Consider the following 9,176-nt stretch of genomic DNA (forward strand, 5'->3'; position numbering starts at 1 on the left):
TGTATATTTATAAACTGTTGCCTAGGTGTAGCTCCATCTACAGGGGTTTCTCCCTTATTTTTCCTTTGTTGATATTATATTTCCCCCCAAGAATCTCCCACTTTCTAGAGTGGGTCAAAAGCACTTTAGTTTTGAATACTTTCTAATGTGCATTGGGGCCGGGTGATCCTTCTTTTCTTAAAGTCTGAAACACCCAACCCAGTCTCACATGAAACTGAACACCCTTCTGTTTCTTGGCCCTGATTTGCTGATCCCCAAATCTCTATTAAAGGGATTGTTCACTTTTAAGTTAACTTTTAGTATGTTGTAGAGTGGCAGGTTCTAAGCAACTTTTCAAATGGTCTTTATTATTTATTTTTTATAGTTTTTGAATTATTTGCCTTCTTCTTCTGACTCTTTTTTCAGCTTTTAAATGGAGGTCACTAACCCCCTCCTAAAAAAAAACAAATGATACGTAAGGCTAAAAATGCATACCTCCCAACTGTCCTGTTTTCAGCGAGACAGTCCCGCACTTTCTCTGCACTGAACAGCCAGAAAAAGATACAAAGTTTCTAACTTAATTGGCTTTTGGCAGAGAGCCCAGAACAGCCACCAGGTGCAACCAAGATACTTTTGTAACAATTTTGACACAAGCAAAAAAGTAATTGTAACAATTTAGACAAACAGGTCTCTTGGGAGAAGTTAGACTCACAGCTTAAAGGGCAATTCACCTTCATTAGCAAAACTGTAATAACTGGAAAAAAAACACAGAAATATGTTCAAACTTTCATAACCTGCCAAATGTTGTAAAATGAACATGGTAATTAGGGGGTGTGGCCACAAAAAGGGCGTTGTCAAAAAAATTTCACCAGTTGCAGCAACTTTTTTTGTCTCTCCAAAATGTTGGGTGGTATGCAAATGTATTGTTACTTTATATTACTTATCTTTCTAATTAAGGCCTCGCCTATTTATATCCCAGTTTCTTATTTAAATCAGTGCATGGTTGCTAGAGTAATTTGGACCCTTGCAACCAGATGGCTGACATTGCTGAGCTGCTGAATAAAAAGCTATATAACTCAATAACCACAAATAATTTTAAGTGAAAACCAATTGCAAATTGTCTCAGAATATTTCTCTCTACAGCACACTGAAAGTTAATTTAAAGGTGAACAACTCCTTTAAAGGTGGTAATTCACTATAAATAAAACTTGCATTGAAACATTTTATGTCAACATTCATTTAGATGCTGATAAACAGTATTTTAGCCTGATATGTCTTTCTGTGACCAATATGCCGTGATAAATGCAATTTTAATGAAGATGTTGCAGTCAAGCATGTATTTGCACATTACCAAATAGCCAGATCATTGGCGCAGATAGTGGGACAGAGAGGGCCTGAAGAAGTAGACCTCTGCAAAAGTACTATGGTAGTTACCAAAGCAACTAGGGTCTCCAGTGAATAGAGCAGAAGGGTTAATGCCCTTCTCCACATATAGAGGCACACCACGGTACAGGTCTTATACTCAGAGCCTTTGCTAGGGAGTACTACTGCTGATATGGTGTTTTCTACATCTGGTCAGTAGATGTCACTGTGTGCAAGATTTATGCTGTGTAAACCTAGTACTTTCTATATTGCTTGGAGTGTTAGAGTAGAAGTTCCTGCCCTGTCCTGTCCTGAAGTTTTAATTACTGAATGAAGCTGTTAATAAAAAAACTGTTCCATACTGATTCCTCACTGCAACATTAAAACAGCTGTCTGTTACTGACGCCATGCCCAAGGCTAAAACCATCAAAAGAGTAACTACTACATCAAAAGAGTAGGGATGCACCAAATCCACTATTTTGGATTCGGCCGAACCCCCGAATCCTCTGCAAAAGATTCAGCTGAATACCGAACCGAATCCGGTTTGGGGCGATAAAAAGTCACTCGATTTCCCTCCCCACCCCTAATTTGAATATGAAAATTCGGATTTGGTTCGGCCCGGGAAGAAGGATTCGGCCGAATCCTAATCCTGCTAAAAAAGGCTGAATCCTGGATTCAGTGCATCCCTAGTAGTAAGTTCCAGAAATAAACCCAGAACCACTGTTGCCTTTCCCCTATTCCCACTTTGAGGGCCCCTATGAGAAACAGAGCAAAGTGTGCTCTGCTGGGATTTATCCAGGCTTGTATTCGAAGTGGTACAGCTCCAATGTTAGCTGGCATTGTAATGCCCCAGTATTGTATAAGCACCTGAACGAGCAGGCTAATAACATCAGTGAGAGGGGGAGCCATTAATGCGACAACAGCTGGAGTGCACATGGGGGGATTCATATGAGCAAAAGGGACACAAATGTAGCTAACAGTGCTATGTACAAGGATAATCCTAGAGCCGAACTATGAATGTCTGCAGGAATCCTTTTGGAGTTTTATAATCCCTTTAAATATAAAAAAAATCCCCCAAAAAATATAAAACTTTACGTTACTCTGCATGTTCCCTAACCATTCTGACAGGAATATATGTACACATGTTTTGTACGGTCTATACAGTATGTGAACTTTTGTCCCATACGAGATACTTGACCAGATCGGCATCAGGAACAGTTGCACTTTTGTTATTCTGTGTAAGGAACAAATGGGGTCTTAGTCTGCAAGCTGTCTTCATAATGACTGGAAGCAGTTGTCACTCTGGCAACACATAGTAATTACACCCCTAACGGGCAGCTGATGTTGGGAAAGCACACAGGCTTCTTTGTTAATGCAGGACACAACACTGCGGGAAATGCTACATCTCCATATAACATACAGTTGTTACAATGTCCCCATTTATTTTTCTATATTGACATATATACATTCAAATCATGTTTTCCATCAAAGTTCTATTGGCATGACACAAACATTAAATATGTTTATAACTAAATGTGTTGCTTTTGTACCTGCAAAACAAACTATAAACCATATTTATATTATGCATGAACCTGCTCTCCAGAATTCTCTGAAAACTGTCAATCCTATATCTAGAAAGAAAAATTCTTCATTCTTGCTTAATTCCTTGTGTTACCCAGAATAATTCCTGGCTGGCAGAACGATTAAGCCAATTTGATTTAATATTTTGTTTATAGTGTTTTAGTACATTTTAGGCATTTAATTTCTAAATTACAGAAAAGACTAATTATACAGAAAACCCAAGGGTTCTGGAGGACAGATCCCAAACAATATGCATTTGTGTAAGTGAGTATAAGTGACAATAATAATAATATACTATGACCTATCTGCTCATATAAAAACCTACTTCTCTGTCCCGTTGGCCATACGGGACTGTACCAGTAAGAGCCTGGAGGAGACATTGAAATATTTAAACAGTGTGAGACTCCCCGCAAAGCTGTTTGATAATGCCTGGTTGTCACTGCAGGGCAAACTGTATGTATGTGGCAATGTAAAATACCTGAGCAATGTAAATAAAGAGTGTCCCTGGGGGTGTGGGGTGGAGGAGTCAAGAGCACTTTTTGGTGGATTGTTCTGTTTCACGTAGTTTATATGAGTGTGTGCTGAAGGTGTTTGGTATTTATAACATATGTGCCAATGATTACCCTGAGAGAGCCTATGGACTTGTTCACAGGCAGCATCGCTATAACAGAGACTATATATATTATTTTGTCTGTGATTCGGTATTACCTCTGGTGTATGAGATGCAGGAAAACTATCTGGAGAGAGAATGAGTCAATAGACCTTACAGTAAACAAAATCTTAAGGGAAATCAGTTTTATTAAGATCAACGAGATACAAAAGAAAAGTTTGAATGAGAAATATTGGATAAACTTGGATTTCTCTTGGACTCATTCTTCTACGTTTTCTTTGTAAATAATGTAAATATTGTCTTATTGTATTCTTCTGATATGTCATGATTTTGTTTTTGTTTTGTAAAAGTTTTTAAATTTTAATAAAAATCCCTATCTGCTCATATGAAGCAATGTATTGTAAAAAAAAAATCCATACATATTTAGTAGAACAATTCTTTCCAAGTTGTTAGCATCCTGCTCTATATCAGATTTTGATAATATACACAATCCAGGCCACAACTTTAATCTGCCACCCAGTTCTTTGCACATGCCACATCTAAACTTCAGGCCTATTAACATCAATTAGAAATATACTACCAGTGAGTATTTATCAGTCCCTTTTATTCGCACCCAATTTCCTTTAAAAACACATATCCTCAATAAGGCACTGTAACATCTCCTGAGCAAATTGAATATGCTAATAACTGGAACACAGATCCATGCTATGGAAAGTCTAAACCACTTGCATGTACCTGTGGGACAACAGGACCCACTAAATCTCAGAGCCCATTATTCAAACGATAACACTTTTTATCTTATTATATGTGTATGTTTTGACTTTACATTTTTTCAGAAGAAATAAATAAAATATGATGTTTTGTATACTGTATGTGTAAACAGTTGTAGCTCCATCTATAAGGGGTTCTCCCTTCTTTTTCCTTTGTTGATTATATTTCCCCCAATAATCTCCTACTTTTTAGAGTGGGTCATAAACACCTTAGTTTTTAATACTTTATAATGTGCATCATTGGGGCTGGGTGATCCTCCGTTTCTCAAAGTCTGAAACACCAACCCACTCGCATATGAAACTGATAATACCCTTTATGTTTCTTGGCCCTGATTTACTGATCCCCAATCTCTATTAAAGGGGTGGTTCACATTTAAGTTAACTTTTAGTATGTTGTAGAATGGCTATTTCTAAGCAACTCTTCAATTGGTCTTCATTATTTATTTTTTATAGTTTTCTTTATTATTTGCCTTCTTCTTCTGACTCTTTCCAGTTTTTAAATGGGGGTCATTATCTAAAAAAACAAATGCTCTGTAAGGCTACAAATGTATCGTTATTGCTACTTTTTATTACTCATCTTTCTATTCAGACCTCTCCTATTCATATTCCAGTTTGTTATTCAAATCAGTGCATGGCTGCTAGGGCAATTTGGACCTACTAAAAGTTAATTTAAAGGTGAACAACGCCTTTAAAGCTGGCAATTCACTATAAATAAAACTTGCATTGAAACATTTTATGTTAATTTTGTTTTACCAGTGTTTTAACCTGACATGTATTTCTGTGACCAATATGCCTTGATAAATGCAATTTTAATGTCGATATTGCAGTCAAGCATGTATTTGCACATAACAAAACAGGCAGATCATTGACCAGTTTGGCTAAGAAGATGGTGGGACAGTGAGTACCAGTCCTTCATTATCTGCCCAACCATATAAGGCAAGATATTTGTTTAAATGCTTAATGTGTTGACAGAAATCAGCTCAGAAGGAGACAAACAGATGAAGAGCCAGTAGTTTGGTTGAAATTCGATGACATGTGAGGCCAAGTGTGTACCTAGCATAAACCCCCAGGAACAGAGGCAAAGTATCACTCTTGCTGCAGACAACTGTATTCAATACCACAAACACAGCTGTGAGCTCCCTGAGAGAGGGTACTTTCTTAAAGTTGTTATCTGCAAGTTATGTATTAAGAGATTATCAATGTAAAGTTCTATTGTTCTAAGTCATTTTATTGAATGTAGATTCGTAAGATTCGGTGTACATTTTGGTGACACTTGACAGGTTTTCCTTTTGTGTTATTGATACTGTGGTTTTGTTCAAAGAGTTTGTGCACAAATCTATGGAAATGTGTCCATAAAAAGGACACCTCAATACAGATAGACTTATCTGCAGATAATATGCAGTATGTAATTGTGAAACAGATAATAGAAAGAAAATTGTGTTTTCTGTACTTTATCTTTTACCTGATGTTTGGCTCCTTTCATAGATAACCATCTGGCTGTCACTATTTTCACTACTGCATGCTAAACACAGCTCCTGTATCAAAAATTAGAATGTGCCTGCACTCAGACCTACACAATGGATCCGGGTGCAGGCAAGGTAAGGGGCTGATTTGCGTTGTAGAAGCGGATTTTCTGCCTGCAGAGATCCGCTGTGTGTGGCATTAGTATTTGATTATACACTGCCTGCTACCTCCATCTGCCCTGATATATTAATAAACACAGTCATTATTGGATATGGTGGCAAATGTATGCTATACCTGCAGAAGCACATGGGGTACATGTAATACAATTTGCAAAGAGAACTAATTTGTGATTAAAAAATTGTTTGTCACAATGTAATATTCTTCATTAGGCTTTTATTGCATTGTGAATCTTAATTGTGCATTGCGAACCTTTATCACCTGCTTGAAGGTGGAGTAAAGTTTTGGAGCAAACGTAACAACAATCACGTGAGGGGCAAAGTGTTCACAAAGGGAAAATTATTCACTATTTCATTTTTGCATTAGCAGCCAATTTTACATTCCCCCAAAAGTGTATGACCTGGTTCTCTCTGCCTTTATAAAAAAAAAACACAGGCGGAGAGAAGCGGAGTGGAGATCAACCTGAAAAATGCAAGCAAAATATACCGAGAGTATGTTATAGACAACAATAAAAAAAATATATATCACTTAATCAATGTACTGTAAGACTTGCCTAGAAAATATATATTGATTTTTTGTAGTTTATACCACTGCAGGGAATTTCCATTGAGCATCAGAGAAAAAAAGTAGGACATTGAAGTGAAAGAAGAAAAAGGAATGAGTTTTGGTTCAAGCTTTTTTTTTATTATGGTTTATAAATCAGTGGGAATTCCCCAGCAGCAGAGGTATTTTTATTTAGACCGATTATCTAATTTTCTCGCTATTCCTGTCAATCATTAATTTATCTTTTTTTTAATATTGTTATTCTGTATAGTTCTTTTGAATATTCAGATACCTCGGGTACTGTTCCTAGCTTTATTCTAAATTAAAAGAAAATTTAGGAGAATTAACAATGAGGATAATCTAAAGGCATTCATCAGGTAATGTGTTCATAAAAAACTACCATGTAGATATCAGCTCCAGATTTAGACTTGAGTCTGAAAATAGGAGCATACAGGCCTTATAATGTAGAGTACTCATTTTATGAGATGGTGTAGGGTCTGCTTGAAATCCAACCAAAGGATTTGTTACCGCAAATATGACACCAAATATATAACAGTTACAATTGCAAAAAACAACAAATATTTACAAGATTTAAAGGCAAAGTAAACCCTCAGAATTTTTCCGTTTGTCGATCTCTTTCACAGTTCCTCCACTGGATCATCATTTAAAGATCAGCGCCACAGGCTATGGAAAAAAAAACAAATAACAGAACCTAGTGCAATATTGTTAATATTTAGTGCAATCACCAAAGTTTTACAACACTAATGTGTGTGTGTGTGTCGCAGGCAATATAAGGAAATTAGCAGGGAAAGGAAGTCCACCTCTGAAGAAGCTGACCTCAGCGAAACGCATCAGGTGTGACATCACTTCCGGTCTCAGCAGTGAGTGGATGTATCTTGATTTTGATTTCATGACACCAAATATGCCTCCTAAAGCTATAAAAGAGTACACTCCCAAAATTCAATTTCCTACTACATTAGTTTTGCCAACTGAACATTTTGAAAATCAATTGTGCTGTGTTAAATACCAGTGCAGGCTGTAAGTGCCACCTCACATCTGGGTGAGTTCACATCTCTTGTCAATCCATTACGTATTCTGAATGTGGATCCACACTTATTGCAGCTTTGCAGCTGTTGGCTGTCTTTCCTATTTCTGTGCCCAAAAGGACATGTTGAAATTTGATTTAAGGCTAGTAGGCATCAAAAGGCTTTCTACGTTCCCTCCTTCTTTTGGCTAGCACTGGTTTAGTAATCTTACTCTAATCCTACCTCTGTGTCCTCACCTCTGTCAGCCCTCTAATGTATAGAATTTCCATCTATAGGCATCCCGCTGACTTCCTGCAATATGCCAGTTCCCCCAGACCTTCACACCCTTCTATTTGCTCCCCTCCCCCTGCAGTATAATAAAAGTTAATTTGCCTCAAAGAAAAGTCTTTTAGAGTCCTCCTGCAACCCCTCCCCCCAAACCACTAAATATTATTTGCTTTGCACACATACTGTATATTTAAACAATAAAGGTCCTTTGCCAGTTTCACTATTTCCCTGAGCCCACCAGCAGCCACGTGATCTGCTGCCCCTATGGTTATGTCTGTCTCCCTCAAAACTGGTGGTTCCTAAACTGTGGAATGCCCCCCTTGGAGACTTCTAGCAATGGCTAGGGAGTCAACTGAAGGCTTATTATGTTGAGAGTTTACAAGAATCCCTGTTTGCTCTACTACATACTCCTATAAACCTAGGCTGTGAAATGTGTTAACATTTTGGGTGAACTCTTCCTTGCAATTAAGATATATTTGTAATTACAGCATGGTGATTGTCATACCTATGTTCCTCTATATTTGTGACCCCATTATAAAGGTGGGGGGACCAAATATTAGACCATAGTGGAGTGGTTTTTAACCATAAAAGACCAAAAACCTCTGCCATAGACTCTGCATTGTCCATGATAATAATCCCCAAAGTAAAGAACACAGCCAAAAAAAAGTATATAGCATAGTTTTATTCCTGTAATGTCGGAGTCATTCCAAACTCCAATTTCAATCTCATATTACTGACATTATGACATGAGAATCAGGGCATTATAAAAATAATTTAAAGGCCCATATCTAAAAACACAAAACAGCCATCGTACATCTATCTTACTATAAAAAAAAAGATGCTGATTATTGTTAGGAAGAATTTAAAACAATGAATGTTGATTGGTCTCACAGCGCAGATTGCTGAGTGTCAAATGGCAAGTAAAAAGCAGATTTTTTATTGGCAGAAATATAAAAAAAACTACCATTCTAGTAAACAGTAGTCTTTTCTCCCTTACGTAAAAGTGGTTCTCTGAATTTAGATTTTGACTTCTGCATTTCATAGGTCACTTCTGTTAAAAACAAAACCAACATCTATGGAATTTAAAGAAAAATGACTTAATAAAGCTGTGCCGTGCATGCGTGGTACGTTAATAGACAATAGTCAGACAGCAACGATTATTGAGCTTGAATAAAGGAACAATAAAGAAACAACAGCATTTTCTCAACCAAAAGTTGGTCCTGGACTTGCGTTGCTGGTCTCTTTGATCCCATTGGTGTCTTTGCAGAAGGATATTCATGGTTCTTGTTTAATTTCTCTGCATTAATGGCACTTCAGTTACAACATGTTTGCTCCCTACAACTGAAAGCATTTACCATTCTCTTTTCTGACCATGTT

This window comes from Xenopus laevis, chromosome 3L (assembly GCF_017654675.1).
Source record: "Xenopus laevis strain J_2021 chromosome 3L, Xenopus_laevis_v10.1, whole genome shotgun sequence".
Classification (NCBI taxonomy): domain Eukaryota; kingdom Metazoa; phylum Chordata; class Amphibia; order Anura; family Pipidae; genus Xenopus; species Xenopus laevis.